This window comes from Hemicordylus capensis, chromosome 1 (assembly GCF_027244095.1).
Source record: "Hemicordylus capensis ecotype Gifberg chromosome 1, rHemCap1.1.pri, whole genome shotgun sequence".
Taxonomy (NCBI): domain Eukaryota; kingdom Metazoa; phylum Chordata; class Lepidosauria; order Squamata; family Cordylidae; genus Hemicordylus; species Hemicordylus capensis.
Window position 1 is genome coordinate 387,873,790 of NC_069657.1, and position 14,040 is coordinate 387,887,829.

The 14,040-nt window shown below is 41.4% G+C and overlaps 1 protein-coding gene across 3 annotated transcripts in view; it reads left to right on the forward strand.

Annotated features, from left to right (window-relative positions):
- Positions 1-14,040, forward strand: part of KIF26B (kinesin family member 26B) — a 495,657-nt gene that overhangs the window by 205,195 nt on the left and 276,422 nt on the right. Inside the window, exon 1 of one of the 3 annotated variants that reach the window (XM_053302178.1) lies at positions 10,467-10,496. The exons of the other annotated variants lie outside the window; for them this stretch is intronic. The gene's annotated coding sequence lies outside the window, so the exon portion shown is untranslated. Of the gene's footprint in view, positions 1-10,466; positions 10,497-14,040 lie in introns of those variants that run through there. 3 annotated transcript variants of the gene reach the window in all.

The following is a 14,040-nucleotide window of genomic DNA, read 5'->3' on the forward strand; positions in this document are numbered from 1 at the left end:
GTTGGCAGAAAATTAACAACATCTGTACAACATTTCCCTTGATATTACTAAAGCCCAGTTCAGTTTACTGCACTAACAAGGACTTTGTCAGTGTGAAAAGTAGTTTGAAAGGTGTCTCTGTGTTTGAGTTGCACAAGGTAAAAACTGAAGGTTTCATTTTTTAAAAACTAAACCTCTAGCACATGTAGATGACTTTAATTTGATTTGTAGTGATCGGCATTCAGGGTTTTCAAAATAAAGGCAGGAGGGAATATCAATTATCCAAAATTAGAGAACTCATTTAAAATGAAAGCCTGTTTGCTGAATTTATTCTTTTCTTGAACAAAACATTATACAAATAGTTCTGGACCCCTAATTCTCAAGCTGCCCTTGATTTGACACAAATTAGAGACGCCTACGTATATGGCTACATTGAATTAAGCGTCCTAATAATTTGCAGTGCACCCAGCGTCAGTAATGTTAACGAAATAATCACTGCAAAAGTGAAATATTTTAAATATTGGTCAGAAATCTGGCTGTAATATTTACTTTGGCATGATTCTACTCATGTAAATAAATCTTCTGATCCTCCATGGGGAATGGGAACATTGTGCATTGGCAACAAATGTTGAAATGGCTTACAGATTTTAGCTTAGATCCCTCATTTTGCCTGTTAAACATGAGGCTGGGAAGACAAAAAAGAGAGCAAAGGTAATTTATTGCCAAAAGCAAGTCCCGATGTGTTTCGAAGCGATGTCCCGATGTGTTTCCTCAGGGGGAAGTTTAAATAAATCAAAATGCAAAGCTTATCTCCAACAAATAACTGACATGACGTTGGAATAGCTCAAGTGACAGTTCTGGCCTTAATGGTGGCTGTTTCTTTCACCTTTGTCTTAAGTAAAAAATGATTGAGAGAACCGCCAGGCTATTAATCTCATACTTACACCGGAGTAGTTCCACTGATTTCTTAAAAGCCTTGTACTATGCCAGAAAATGTTGCTTGAACCTTGCAACCTCATTTGGTTTAGGCTTCAACTTATGTATTCCCTACCTTAAGTGGCTCAGCAAGGAAATGCTTGACTAACAAGCAGAAGGTTTCCGGTTCGAATCCCTGCTGGTACTATATTGGGCAGCAGCAATATAGGAAGATGCTGAAAGGCATCATCTCATACTGTGAGGGTGGAGGCAATGGTAAACCCCTCCTGTATTCTACCAAAGAAAACCACAGGGCTCTGTGGGTTCCAGGAGTTGAAATCGACTTGATGGCACACTTTACCTTTAAAGGGGGGGGGGGGAGCCTGTACAAGGCTGTCCCTAAGGGAGTGTGAGGTTGGGGCAAAACAGCATGAGTAGGGTCTCCTTAACATTTTATATGACTCCAGAATCATACTGACTGATGACATAGTGTGAGTAAGTGAGTTTGTTTGGACATGTCCAACCAGCTTGGACATTAGTGCATTTGTGAGGAAAAACAGTTAAAAGCAGTTAAAAGCTTCACAGTTCTCACTCAGATCTTGTGGATTGCAAACCCACTTGAGCATAGTGCATTTACAAATACGTACGTACGTACTTGCAAACTCAGGCCCAAATAACGACAGGACATGCGTAGTTCGAAAAAACTAGGGCCACTTTATTGAATATTTACAAAACCTGCAACGAGGAATCTTAACTAAAGTTCAGGTATCATCTATGTGGGTCAGTCTCATAGGAGGTATGCCCACAGGAGGGTAAAGGACTGGGCTTTGATTTGGCTTGGTACCCAGTCTGAACCTCTTTCTACCACGAGGTTACCCCTGTCGAGGGGATGCATGCCAGCCTACCTCAACCCAGGTCACAAGGCACTGAGCAGCGTTCGCTGGCATGCATCCGAGTGAGAGTGGATCCAGCCTGAGAGTCGCGAGATCACCAAGCCTTCCTCCATAGTCCCACTCACCATAACAGCCCTCCAGCCCAACACCAATGTAAATTAACCTACCCTGGCCCACACTCATCCGCAAAGTGACCAAATAACCCCAGGGACTGCCTACACAAAATTAGTGAGAAGTAGGCAAAAAAGGCCCCAACATTAGCCAATCAGTTGAGATCCAAAAAATTCCTACTTGGCCCCAATGGCGACTGGAATATTCCTCATTGAGTCCAGGGGTGAGTGGAAGGGTGCCTGCCCTTAGAGCAACTGAAAGACAGAGCAATGGAGCCAACTGCTTGTACAGCCGCTCCTTGCACATGATTGGTCTGCCAGTGTCATGTGCTGGGGGACTAAAATGGCAGTCTGCATGCCTATCTCGCGGGCTAGGCCCACAACTTTGCTAACGCAGTGAAAGGGATGGGGAGTGGCTGTATGTACATACATACAGTTTGTTTCTTCTGTTTAGAGTTCCATTTTCACTAGTACTTTGAGGATAGAGAGAACTCTTTTTGGCAGCTTTACTGCAGCAGGGGAAAAGCTATTAAAAAATCAGTGAATTGACCAATCTGCTTCATATTAAATGCACAGAGCTCTCTCACCCTGCCATACGTCTATGCTTAGTATCAACGCCCTATGCCAAGCCATTCCAGAAGATCTAATGGGTGGGGCAAAAGGGTGGTGCTTTACCCCTTTTTATGAAGCCAAATGGCAGATTCCTCCACATTGGGATGGAATGATGGTCCAAGGAGGGGCTTCCATTCCAGAAGTAATTTTCTACCTTGAAACAAGCCACTTAGAGGACTTTTTTTGATGTTTTAATAAAAAATAATTAAATTTCAACAGATGTCCAATCCACTTCAGATTAAATATACAGAGCCCCCCCCCACCCTATACCTGTGCACAATATCAAAGCCCCATAGCAAGCCATTCCACAAATATACAAGGAGTGGGGAAATAATCACAAAAGAGAAATCCCATACCTTCCATTGCTGGTTCGGAGGAGGGGGAGGAAGATGGCTGTAGGGCAGGGCAGGGGGTGTGCACAGCACTCTGGTAGCGTGCCAGCCACTCTATCTCCTTTTTTATCTGCAGCCTGCAGGCAGCCTGCTAGCCTCCACTTCAGGGATGCCAGGGGCCTCTGGAGAAGCCCCACCCACTGAACAGCTGATAGTCATGTGGTGGAGAAGGAGCTGTAGCCTGTCTCAGCATGAGTGGGAGCCTTTTATTAGGTGAATAAGGGTGCTTAGAACTTACTCACTGGTGGATAAGGCTGCTTAGAGCTTATGCTAATCAGAATCATGATGTCCTTACAACAATAACCTCTCTAGAATGACATAATTACCTACAGACCCACCTCTCCCATCCAGTTACATCCCTTCCAGTCAGATCTGCTTAGATGGCCCTTTTGTCGGTCCCCGATTTCTGAGAGGTTTGGGGTGCTAGGACCTGTGAAAGGGCCTTCTCGGTTGCTGCCTCACTTCTCTGGAATTCCCTTCCCCTGCAGATTCGTTTAGCTCCTTCCATGTCAATGTTTAAATCTCTATTGAAGACTTTTCTTTTTCGCCAGGCTTTTACCGTGTAGTTTATCTATTTCCCCCCCCTGTTAGTTACTTTAGTTTTATTTAGAATGTAATTTTAATGCTGTCTTGTTTTGCATGTTTTTGTACACCGCCCAGAGTCTTCAGAGTGGGCGGTATATCAAATGTTTATAATAAATAAATAAACAAACAATTCATTCAGCATATTTATTTCCCATGAACAATTTAATGGCACCAAGATGGGATGTGGGCACTTATATATGCTGTACTTGCTTTTGAGAGATACCTGAGGGGCTGTGGGTCATAATTTTGCACCAGCAGCTCTACATGGCCTCTTCATTGTTGATTACGAAGGGAGCAACAAAGTGGATGCAACCCCCTGGGAACTTTTCCTTGCATATCCTGCTGAAATGAATGGTGCCCTATGATCCTATGAAATGATGCTACCCTAGAGCACAATTCTCACTCGTTGCCCTGGTTTGTGGTCAGGAGAGGCTCTTGGTAAACTATGACTTTCATGTTCAAAAGGAATGCGGGAAAGTTTTCAGGTGGTCTCGTACAATTAGGGAAAAAGTCTGGTTCTCCTCACCCCCCCCTTTTTTTTTTAGAGAGAGAGAGTTGAAGCTTTCTCTTGTCTCTCTTGGCTTAAGTTTCTTTCTTGTGTGCACAAGCAACTACCCATCCTCAGCCATACATGTCAGACAATTGTACTGAAAAATGAAGAGATGAACCACATTGATCACAGATACATTCGGAAGCCATTTCTGAGACTATGACCGCACTATTTTCAGCTGCTGTAATGGTTATTTATTTTAAAACATCTATCCCATCTCTCTCTCACTCTCTCTCATATGCCAAAGAGATTTTAAGATGGCTTGCAAAAATCCTCAGAAGAAATCATTAATTCTAGTATCAGAAACAGAAATGATGTCATTTTCATATAGTGCCAGGATAATTTAGGCCCTTGCCTATTGTCCATTTGGTGCCATTCTTTGGCCACTGTCTTCCTGGTAGCAGAGTCTACTGAGGAGGCCCTCTAAGGCAAAGGTGCAGCTGGAATGCACTCAGCCCTTGATGGACAAGTCTTCCCTTTCTGGCAGTACCTAGGGCTATCCGTGTGCTGCTCAGTTCATCTTTCCATTTCTCCCAGTTATGGGTTGGTTCTACTATTCTGTAGGGGAACGTATGTGTTTAAAGCAGCCATCAGTAGTAATGACTTCTATTCTGGGAAAATACTGTATTTTATTTATTTATTTGAGACATTTAATATACTGCCCACTCCAAAGACTCTGGGCGGTGCACAACAACAGGCAAACAGGCAACATTAAAAATGACATTACATTAATAATTAAAAATTATTAAACTAAAGTAACTACCAGAAAACAGAAAAATGAACTACAGGGCAAAGGCCTGGCAAAAAAGAAAAGTCTTCAATAGCGATTTGAAGATCAGTAAGGAAGGCGCTAGCTGGATCTGTAGGGGGAGAGAGTTCCAAAGGAGCGGGGCAGCAACCGAAAAGGCCCTTTCACGGGTCCTAGAGCCCCGAACATCTCAGAAATCAGGGACTGACAGAAGGGCCGTCTGAGCTGATCTAACCGGACGGGCTGTAACTGGATGGGAAAAGCGAGTCTGTAGGTAGACAGGCGCCAGGCCCTGCAAGGCTTTGAAGGTCAGAACCAGGACCTTAAATTGAGCTCGGAAGTGAATGAGCTCGGAAATATGGATTGAAGGATATTCATGAGATACCAAGTGGACAGCAAAGATGTACGTCAGCAATCCTGTTTGGCGTTTGAATCCAGTTAATGTCAAGTTCAGGCTTGCACGGCCTAACTCATTCTCAGGTAGCTTTACATGTTTTTTAGTCCCCAGTGCTACCGATTAATATATAGAAGAGGAAGTTTGGTTGTTGTTTTTTTAAAGGAGAATCATCCACCACCTGTTATTTATGGAATCTAGGTGTTAAATGTTACCTTTTACTCTTGGAGCAGTAAAAGCAAAACTTAAGAACATCATTAATCTTCCAACTCTTTGTATAGTCATGGCTCAGTTAATTGTACAGACTACATCTGGCTATGTTACTGTTTACAGGCGTGTGCTTTCCTTAAAGTACAGCACAAGATTCATAGACAGTTTTTATATTTTAGCTTGCTGACTAGAAAAAAATATTGTTGCCATTGTACAGTATATCTGTATTTTTATTTTTTATTTATTGTTAAATTTATACCTTGCCTTTCATTAAGAAAATCCCAAGGTGGCTCACAATAAAATCTAAAAAGATTATTAAAAGACACATTAAAATGTTGAGCTAAAAATATATATAAACAAATCAGATTAAAAAAATATTAATTAAAACACAAGCATAAAACAGTACAAAATACAAGAGGCAGCAGTGGAGACAATCATATAAAAGCCTGGATAAAAAGCCATGATTTGACATGCTTTCTAAAAACTGTGATGGAGACTGAGGAGCGGATACCCACCAGGAGAGCATTGCAGAGTCTGCGGGCAGCAACAATGAAGGCCCTGTTCCAAGTGCACGACAACCTAGCCTCCCTCATAGTCGGCACCCGGAGCAAAGCCCCCTCAGATAACCTTGTCAAGCGGGCAGCAACCCTTAGAAGCAGGCAGTCCCTCAGGTTTCCCAGGCCCAAACAGTTAAGGGCTTTAAAGGTCAAAGCTAGCACCTTGAATTGGACCCGGAAACGAGCTGGCAGCCAGTGCAACTCTTTCAGAATGGGTATGATGTGCTCCCACCGGGCAGCTCCAGATAAAACCCTAGCTACTGCGTTTTGCACTAGCTGTAGTTTCCGGATACTCTTCAAGGGCAGCCCCACGTAGAGCGTGTTACAGTAATCCGGCTGTGACGTGACTAAGGCATGGGTAACTGTGGCCAGATCTGCCTTGTCGAGAAAGGGACGCAGCTGGTGCACTACTGAAGCCATGCAAAGACACCTCTGGCTACCACCGCCACCTGAGCACCCCTGGCCATTGATAATAGTATTGATAAATCACTAGAGTTCTGTGTTTTTATTATTATTATTATTATTATTACATTTATATCCCGCTCTTCCTCCAAGGAGCCCAGAGCGGTGTACTACATACTTGAGTTTCTCTTTCACAACAACCCTGTGAAGTAGGTTAGGCTGAGAGAGAAGTGACTAGCCCAGAGTCACCCAGCTAGTATCATGGCTGAATGGGGATTTGAACTTGGGTCTCCCCGGTCCTAGTCCAGCACTCTAACCACTACACCACGCTGGCTCTCTTGTTTTGTTTAATGCTAGGTAGTCCTCGTTTCTGGTACTCATGGGTCCACTGAAAAAAATACCCAATCATTTAGTTCTTCTACACCTGTAAAATCTAAACTATAGTCTTTTGATTTGATAACTGTCTTCCCAATATAAAAATTAGTGAATAAAACAGTTGTTAAAACACAGCTGGAGTGTCTCTTTACATTCCAGCCAAAATTTACCATGTATGCTGAGCAGTGTTAACAAGACTGCTAAAAGAACTACTGTTTTCTTAAGACAGAAATTCATTCAGCTAGCTTCCCCCTGCAATTAGTGGATAGGAACTGGTGACCACTTGCGACTCTAAAGGAATCCTTGTGTAACTTTTGAGAAAAGTTAACTTATGTCTAGCTGATTTCAGCTTGGCTCAAGGCTATATGTCTATCCAGTATAGTTTTATTTTATAACAAGACTGCAGCAAGGAAGAATAAATGGTAAAATGTCCATGTTAGAAAACATAGCTTGTTCCGCAGCACACCACAATAATAAGTCTTTGTATCAGTTGAACTGAGATGGTCATTTTATAAAGGAAATAACTAGACACTGAATCCAATCAAATTGTTCCCTTGGGGGCACTGCCTACCTGAACAATAAAAGTTCAGTAATATAAGAGACTGAGGTTGTTGGCTGTATAGCTTCATACCAGCATGAATGACCTGGAAATGAGAGAGACAAAAGCTCTTTGCGTGTGTGCCCTTGTGGATTGTGATTGTGGCAGCAGACTCTGCCATCTCTATTCTGTCGATAGATTGGCCAACATCCTGATTGTGTGCATGCAACCAAATGATTCACACCTGCAGTGGCACTATATCTGCTTTTGAAGTACAGGTGCTGTGCATTGGGTCCACCAATCTTCACCAATCTCCCCCTCCCCTGGAAGTGCTCACAGCATAATACAGTTTTGTCCCTGAGGATCACACAGCCCTGGGGACATAATTGTGTGTTGCTCAGAGTGCTTCTGGATGAAGGGGAGATCAGTTAAAATCACCACCCTGCACATGAGTACCTGTGCATCAGAAGCAGGGACACTACCTCTGCAGGCAAGCATTTGGCTGCATGTGCACAGCTTTCGTCAGGATGTTGTCTGGAACATGTGCCTTGTGAGCTTTATGCTTAGGAAGGAATTAGCTGGGAAGAAATATTAGGCGTATCACTAATGCATAGATACTGACCAGTACATTGAAACTGGTCAGTGATGTGATCATAATCCCATCCTCTACATGGAAAAAAGACCATCTATTCTATACAGTGACATCTAAACCATATGTAGTATGAAAGACAAGAGACAAATTCAAGCTGGGCCTGGGTTCAAATTCACACTCAGATGTCAAGCTTACCGACTAGGCATTATGATACTGGGTACAAGGGAAATGGAGGTGAGGATGTACTATTCTGTTCAACTTCAAATTGATTTGTGTCAAATCAGGAGCAATACAGTGATTTGACTTTGAATTGAATTACATTCAAAATAAAGGGCCCAATTCAGGATTGAAGAGAATCACCTCCAATTTGACCCAAATCAATTTGGGTGATTTGTGTGCCATTTTGAGGCCTTTCCCCTGGAAAAAAAAAGGTTCTCAAAACTGCACTTTTTCCAGGGGGAGCTGGGCTACCAATTGGGGTTGGTGGGTAGACCAACCCTCCGCTCAGGACTTAATGTGTCTGCCTGCATAGGAGGACTGGTCTAAGACCAGAGCAGAGTTCTGGTCTACCTACCAACCCCAATTGGTAGACCAGCTCCCCCTGGGGAAAAGCACCATTTTGAGACTCATTTTCCCAACAAAACGGGCCTCATAATGGTGCTCAAATAACTCAAATTGATTTGGATGATTCAAGGGTGATTCATCAAGACATTTTGATTCAAAATGACTCAAATCCAGTTGCAGAATCTGATTTGTGCGCATCTCTAAATGGAGGTGTGCCAGCTAACCCTGCCCCATGCACTGGCACACTTCTTAGGCAAAACCACTAACTGCCTTGGTCATCCTGATGGATGTTCTCCAACTGGGAATTGACAGAGGAAGTGTGTCTCTGTTGGTCCTTTTGGACCTCTCAGCGGCTTTCAGTACTATTGACCATAGTATCCTTCTGGAGCATCTGAGGGGTTTGGGAGTGGGAGGCACTGCTTTGCAGTGGTTCTGCTCCTACCTCTCGAGCAGGTTCCAGATGGTGTACCTTGGAGACTGCTGTTCTGCAAAATCTGAACTTTTGTATGGTGTGCCTCAGGGCTCCAAATTGTCTCTGATGTTGTTTAACATCTACATGAAATCGCTGGAGAGATCATCAGGAGATTTGGTGCAGGGTGCTATCAGTATGCTGATGACACCCAAATCTATTTCTCCATGTCAGCATCATCAGGAGAGGACATAACCTCCCTAAATGCCTGCCTGAAGTTGGTGATGGGCTGGATGAGAGATAAAAAACTGAGACTGAATCCAGATTCAGGCTGCCCTTGTACGTAGTCCAGAAACTACAGTTGGTCCAGAATGCGGCAGCCAGACTGGTCTCTGGATCATCTAGAAGAGACCATATTACTCCCGTATTGAAGGAGTTACACTGGCTGCCGATATGTTTCCGGGCAAATTACAAGGTGTTGTTTATAACCTATAAAGCCCTAAACAGCTTGGACCCTGGGTATTTAAAAGAACATCTTCTTCATCATGAACCCCACCACCCATTGAGATAATCAGGAGATTTCCATCTGCATTTGCCACCGGCTCGTCTGGTGGCTGCTCAGGGACAGGCCTTCTCATTGCTACCCTGAGGATTTGGAATGCGTTCCCTAGTGAAATAAGAGCCTCCTGATCTCTGATAGCTTCTAAACTGTCCTTAAAGTCTCATCTGTTCACCCAGGCTTTTAATCTATATTGTTCTGATTTTAATGCTTTAGAATATTGTTTTAAAAAATGTTAAGTGCCATGTTTTTAGATTTCTTGTTTCTATTTTTAGCTAATGTTTTACTTTTGTTTTTATCTGGTTGTAAACCGCCCACAGATGTAAGTTTTTGGCAGTATAGAAATACATCAAACAAACAAACAAACAAAATAAACCCCAGCTTTATCCAGATCCTGGGGAGAAACTCTCCCAGGTGTGCAGTATTTGCATCTGCAGATAAGTGCTGAATTCAGGGAGAGCTAGGCAAGTAGCAAAGAAGCATACCTCTATGATTGTCTGTCCAGCTGGAGTACTCCCATTTTCTTTGTACCTGTTTTAAGGTACAATACTGCCTAAATAGGCTAAATGAGAGAGAGTAGCCGTGACTCAGAGTGGTTGTGAAGATTAAATAAGACAGCTTTACTTATGTTCTCCTGAGCTATATAAGTGTAACAAATAGACAATTTGATATGGAGTTGCATCCCTGAATCAAGCATCCCAAAATTATGTGTTTATATTATTCAAATACATTTGTAGCCATTGTGTGCTTTTAAGTTGGCATCTCCAAGATCCTGAAATCAAACTGTGAGCCCCAGTGCAGCCCTGCAACTTTAAGGGATGCTCTGAAATTCTTGCTTCAGTAGCTCCTGTGTAAGACTTTGCATGTATGTGTGGATTTGTTTGTTTGTTTTTCAGGCCAGGTGGAATAAGAACTGACAAAGCTTAGGCAACATAAATGATGGGAATGTTGATGCAAAGGCCTTCACTAGGATTTGCTTTTTTCACCTGTGTGAAGAGTTAACTGATAAGATGACCCCCACCTGAGTCAATAGGATTAAGCAGCCCTATGTGGTCTGAAATACAACTTGTGAGAGATGTAGCTAAAGCAAATGGTGTAAAGATTTTCAGGAGGTTTGGAACAGTTGCTCTTTCACATAAAGTTTTTTTTATTATTATTTCTTGTTTACACAGTCAGACAAGTGTTATTGACTGGTTTGTTTTATCTAGACATCGAGTCCTTCTCAAGGACCTGGGATGGCTGAATTTTATCATCAGTACTGTTGGTTATTATAGATATTGTTGCAAAATATAGGCTGTTCCCAGTAAAGTTGCTTTTTGTAATTGGCTGATGGTGATTTCTGTGGCCCCTATGGTGTTGAGGTGCTCTTCAAGTTGTTTTGGAATTGCACCTAGGGTGCCAATTATCACTGGGATTATTTTGGTCTTTTTCTGCCACAGCCTTTCAATTTCCATTTGTAGATCTTTCTATTTTGTGATTTTTTTTCCTATTTCTTTTTCTTCTATTCTGCTATCCCCTGGTATTGCTATGTCGATTATTTTAACTGGTTTTTCTTTCTTCTCGACTACAGTTATATCTGGTGTATTGTGTGGCAGATGTTTGTCTGTTTGTAGTCGGAAATCCCATAATATTTTTGCATCTTCATTTTCTACAACTTTTTCAATTTTATGGTCCCACCAATCTGTGGCTACAGGTAGCTTGTATTTTTTGCAGATGTTCCAGTGTATCATCCCTGCTACCTTGTCATGCCTTTGTTTGTAGTAGTTGTTGTTATTATTGTGATTAGGGATAAATTTTATTTGAAAGTATAACTTGAAAGGGCCTCAAACTGCTTGAGGAACAGGAGTTCTACCATGGACTTTGGCTGCTATTGTACATAATTTAATCTATAATGTAACAAAGATAGCTTCTTATTTTCTCCTGCTCCCACTTTGTTCCCCCATTCCATTATTTGTTGCTGGCATTTCTATTCTTCCTCTTCATCTGCTGTACATTTGGGTGTGCTTTTTGATTCTGCCCTTTCTTTTTCATCTCTGATTCTTTCCATTGCCAAGGTCCATCGCTTTCAGGTTCTTCATCTTTATAAGATTCCTTCTTTTCTTTCTGACACTGGTCATTCTTTAGTTTGTTCTTTGATTTCCCCCCTCTCAGATGGTTCATCATAATTCTCTGTTTCTTTGCTCTTATTCTAGGAGTTTTATTTCTGTCTTGCATTGTTCTGCTCATCTTGGAGTTTTTTGGCCCATAAATCTGACCTTTTGCTGCTTCTCTATGTAGTTCAAGTTATTTAATTGTGAATGTATCAGTTCCATGACTCCCCTTAATCTCTATTTTGTTCCTTGTTCTCATTTTCCTTCTCTAATATCTTTTCATTCCCTGGACTTTTTTGCTTACTAAGTGATTTATTTTTGACTCTTCATCTTTTGAGTGTTTTTGTTGCCCCCTCTGTTTGCAGTGCTCCACCTGTTGAAATCCAGTCCTTTCAATCTTTTCCAGCTTTCACAAAACATCTTAAAATGCAGTTATTTCAACTGGAAGTGTCTATCTGATTTAACTATCAGTGTTCTTCCAAATGCACTTCTTCCTTTTTATCTCTCTTATAGTGCCTATTAAACTCTAAACTTTGGGACTGGGACAATTTCTTTATTAATCAATTTTGCACAGCTCCTGGTTGTTATAGGTGCTTAATATGTAAATATGAGTTGTAATTCTTGTTTTAAATATGTTAGCTTTTATCAATTTTTTTGAAATGGTGTTTGATCATTTATATTTGGCTCAGCTTCACACAGATAGGTCCAAAAGTATGCTGCTTGCACATTTTTGTTGTTGTGTAAGGACTTAAACTTATAGAATACATGAAATATTGATCTCTGTGGTCCCCTCACTAGGTAGGTATGTCTCTTATGATCACTTCCCATTGTATGCAAGCCCACTAGTGAGCTCACAACCAGAACAGGACTGGATGGAAATATTAATTGTATGTACATGAGAGCTATCACACAGAAATCACAATAGCTTTATATGAACCACCATAGCCATGCAAATTGCAGCAGTATAGAGCCCCTGGTGGCGCAGTAGTAAAACTGCCGCCCTGTTACCAGAAGGTTACAAGTTCGATCCTGACCAGGGGCTCAAGGTTGACTCAGCCTTCCATCCTTCTGAGGTCGGTAAAATGAGTACCCAGAATGTTGGGGGCAATATGCTAAATCATTGTAAACCACTTAGAGAGCTCCGGCTATAGAGCGGTATATAAATGTAAGTGCTATTGCTATTGCTATATAGTTGTTTCATTAACATGCCAGTTCATAGTCAGTAGCTCAGTTCAGATGTCTTGTGCAACCATGGTTTAATCATGCTTCCACACAACCTCATGAACCTCAGGCTAGCATACTCCTGTCTCTGTGTCTGAGAAAAAGTTCAAACATCCAATCATGGTTTATAACAGATCAGAACTTGTGATATCTGAGCCCTGCAAACTCCAATTTCTTCTTATTGGAGTTTGCAAACAACAAGCCAGGTCATGAAACTGGGATTCATGTCTTGCTGGGTTCAAACATTATGGCAAATCTCAGTGTGTTTGACACTAGAACCACATTTAACACTTTGTCCCCTTATTTAGAGCACACGAGTCTGAAGCTCATGTATGTCACGTGGAACCACGATTAAACCATGGCGTCTTGTGATGTCTGAATTAGAACAATGTTTTCATTCAATCCTGGCTAGACTGCAAACCTGCCATGAGTTCGACACACTCTAGTGATAATTGCATTAGGACTACCAGCTGTATGAACAAGCCCTGTGTATGGGTCTGTATTTTAATGTAGTGTTCACAACACTACCCATGAAGTTATGTGAAGAGAAGTTAATTCCCCATGTGTCTGAATGGGATATTGTCTAGTCAGCAAGGGTGAGATCCAGCTCTAAAACAAAATGCAAAGAGGAGATCTGCATTCTAAATGGAATGGTAGAAGAGCCCCAGCTGGTCTGAAGTGCTTAGTGGCAATGAAATAAAGGCATTGCACTTCAATGAAGATATTCTGTACATCAGAAAGGGATTTCTGTTTTCTATTATTTCTGGTGTTTCTGGTAATATAATTTTATTATTCTATTATTTCTGATAATGAAGAGTCATTTAATTATGACATAATTCTAGAGAGCAGCTCATTCTGTATTGTGCTTTGGAATTCTAAGATGGTAGCTCTATAGATTTCACAGCCATAAACTTCTGACATGATTTTCTTCATAGTTCAGGAAGTAGATATTCTGGAGTGAGTAGTTCTTCTCTTAGATTTATCTATGTCTAAAAATCAATCTGAGCTTGGTTTTTTTTTTTTTAATGGCAGTACCCTCCCCCATGAACCTGACCCCAACACAAACACATTATTTAATACATCCACTCCAAGGAAGGAACAATGTTGTAAATGAAAACAGATCTCTGTCTTTCTCCTTGAGCCAGTTCTTTGTTTAAGCAGTGAGGAGGTTGCTTACATTCATCCCAGATGTTAATGGAAACAATTCCTCTCTTAATTTATAGCAGAATCTAGCTTTATCCTTAGCATCTTTATATTTGTTATAGCACTTATAAACATGTAAAGATCTTGTAATGCTGTGTTGCCATTGAATGTCTTGTTGAAAAGCACATATTAAATATTCTGA